This window comes from Colobus angolensis, unplaced genomic scaffold (genome assembly GCF_000951035.1).
Source record: "Colobus angolensis palliatus isolate OR3802 unplaced genomic scaffold, Cang.pa_1.0 Scaffold2, whole genome shotgun sequence".
NCBI classification, from domain to species: domain Eukaryota; kingdom Metazoa; phylum Chordata; class Mammalia; order Primates; family Cercopithecidae; genus Colobus; species Colobus angolensis.
This window is the reverse complement of record NW_012115154.1, coordinates 19,073,948-19,076,912: the sequence shown is the minus strand read 5'-3', so window position 1 is coordinate 19,076,912 and position 2,965 is coordinate 19,073,948. Positions and strand designations below refer to the sequence as shown.

The following is a 2,965-nucleotide window of genomic DNA, read 5'->3' as shown; positions in this document are numbered from 1 at the left end:
CCGAGCCGCGCGCTCCAGCCCAGGCGCCCGGGCCCCTCCCACTCAGCTTCGGCCCTTCCGCCTCCTCACCAGCCCCCACCCGCATTGCCTCGAGGGCCACCCTCTCGGAGGGGACAGCTGCCCTGGTCTCCTCCCGCGTCCGGCTGTCGCTTTCGCCTCCCTGCGCTGATCTGGGCCGGGTGTCCGATCTCTAGGCAATGCCCAAACAGTGCCCTGCGCCTGAGGGTGCTGCTGACCGAGGCTGATTGGTCGAGGAGCCCTCCCAGGCCCAGCCGCTCCTCGCTTACAGCGTCCCGCCTTCAGTGCGGCATAGGCTCCCCTGTCCCCAGGCTCGGAGGTCAGCCCTAGAGACCACCCTGCTGCCAGAGTTTTCTCCCTGGCTCCCTGCCCAGTCTCTCCACTGCCGGCTGCAGCTCAGAGGCTGGGATAGGTTCTGGGCTGCTATTTCCAGTTCTCCCTGAGCGCTTCATCGTCGGCGGGCCCCTGTAAATGACACTTTGAACAAACTCGTCTCTACTCTTACCTTGTCGTGATCGGCCTCTCCTAAAGACCGTCCCTCTGCCGGACTTGGGGGATTAGCTAAATGCTACCCGACCCCATTTGGTACACAGAGGAAGAAGAGGGAGGGATGAAATATATGCCTTTCTCCCCTACTCATCCCATTGGAGAGACCAACCAAAGCCCACGTGGCTCTCAATTTTTCTTGTCCTCACCCCTTGTCCATCCTGTCCTTTCACTCCCTCTAGGGTTAGGTAGCTCCCTGCAATGTCCTCTGCAGTGCCATTGCCAAAGTGGGCTGCAGTTGTTAGCCGCCCCCCCACCCACCCTCCCAACACACACACGCACACACGTTTCCTAAAACCTACAAGAGGTGACATTTGCAGAGCAGTGGCTCCAGCCAGTAAATCTCCCAGAGATGTTGCAGGGTATCTGCTACCGCCAGATATCCTCGGGCATCACTGACACACATCGTCCTTCTTACACACACTTCCACTTCCCTGGCCAAGCTGGATCGTTTCCCAGCATGAAGCTGTCCACCATTTGATTACCCACACAACTCAGCCCCAGTACCAACCCAGTCACTATTCCTGAGTTCCTTGTACCTTCCAAAGCACCTGGTGCAAGCTAATCAACACATAAGGTCTCCTAAGCTCCTGAGGAATCTGTGTCTGTGTTTCTATCTCCCTGCATAACCTTAAGGATATCTTGTGCCCTCTTTAGGTTTCATCTGCAAAATATAGTGGTTGAACAGAAAACCTAGTTCTGATGTTGTATAATTCTAAAAGTAACATCCAACATCTCTTTTAGATGCTTAATTAGAATTGACAGCAGGAAGTAGCACCAGGTATACCTCCCAAGAGAGATACTAAGAGCAAAGAGCTCCTCAAATGTGTTGCCCCAGCAACTAGCACACACCTGTTATAGCTCTGATGGGCTGTTCACAGGACTAGCTCCTCTACTAGTATATGGAGCCACATGAGGGCAGGAAGAGGATCTGATTCACCATTTTATTCCCAGTATCTTGCACAATGCCTGGCATATAGTGTGTGTGCATATATATATATGCATATATATATTTCGAGACAGAGTCTCACTCTGTCGCCCAGGTTGGAGTGCAGTGGCTCGATCTCAGCTCACTGCAACCTCCACCTCCCGCGTTCAAGTGATTCTCCTGCCTAAGCCTCCCGAGTAGCTGGGATTACAGGCACGTGCCACCACACCTGGTTTTTTTTTTTTTTTTTTTTTAGTAGAGATGGGCTTTTACCATGTTGGCCAGGCTGGTCTCGAACTCCTGACCTCAGTGATCCGCCTACTTCGGTCTCCCAAAGTGCCAGGATTACAGACATAAGCCACCGCGCCTGGCCATAGTATATCTTTTAAAAATATGTTAGTAGAATAAATGAATGAACAGGAGGGATGGAACTAGATAGGTTAGTTCTGTATGGTATCAATCTAGACTGACATTCCTAAGGCAATATTTGGGCCACTTGCTCCCACAGTAGGCAAGAACTATGGGAAAACTAGGATAGATTATTTTAAATCAAGACTGGCCTGTAAAAACCAGATGTGAGATCTCTGTGGCTACGGGAGCCCAGAGGGAAAAATCCACAGATATCCACAGGCCTGGGATTCAATGCCATCCACACAGTAACACACCAAGGACCCGATTCCAGAGACCAGCTTTGGGTGGAGGTGAGCAAATAGCTACTGTGTGACATGTACCTTAGTTTTCACACTTTTTAATAAAACATCTAATTTCTTCCTTATGATTGACTTACAAAGTATGTTTCAGAAAGGAAGAAATTAATCTTTAGAGAGATTCAATAACCCACCCAAGGTCATATAGCTAAGAAGCACAGGATAAGGGATCAGGATTTGTGCCAGGTTCCAAGGTCTATGCTTCTTCCACAGTCCTGAAAAGGCAAGGTGGAGGAGGGGACCAAGGAAAGGGGCAGCCCTGAGGATGGGTATCCCTGGCCAGCCTGGTGGGACAGCCCATGGATATTGGGCTCTGGGCTAAAGAATTAATTTTGGTGGCCAAAGTGCCTTCTGGCGTCCACTCTGACATAAGGGTAGGGGCCACCTGAGTTCCTCAGAGCCTTCCTCACTGCATCACGAACACGGGTGCTCTGACGTGCTTCAGCTGACGTCGGTGTCTGGTGTGACAGATGCTGTGGCTGTTGGCGGGGGAGGGGGCGGACCCTGCTGCCGCCCAAACCTCTAGCGGGTAGCGCAACCCCCCAAAGCCGTCCCCACCGGCCCCTCCGCGATCTGCTGGCGCAGAGAACCGCGGGTGGAGCCCAGCACGTGGGTCCGCAGGGCGGAGGGCGGGGACAGAGCGGCGCCGGACTACAAGTCCCACAATGCCCCGGACCGCGGCGGCGAGGAAGGAGGGGTGCTTCAGGTGCCTGCGACCTCCGCGCCTCCCGCCCGGAAGTGCCCAAGGGGCCGCGATGGAGCTGGG

The 2,965-nt window shown here is 53.5% G+C and overlaps 1 protein-coding gene across 1 annotated transcript in view; it reads right to left on the bottom strand.

Annotated features, from left to right (window-relative positions):
- AGAP3 (ArfGAP with GTPase domain, ankyrin repeat and PH domain 3) overlaps window positions 1-407 on the bottom strand; it is a 59,258-nt gene extending 58,851 nt beyond the window's left edge. The window contains exon 1 of the mRNA XM_011941492.1: window positions 288-407. The gene's annotated coding sequence lies outside the window, so the exon portion shown is untranslated. The remainder of the gene's footprint in view (window positions 1-287) is intronic.
- Between the last annotated feature and the right edge of the window lie 2,558 nt (window positions 408-2,965).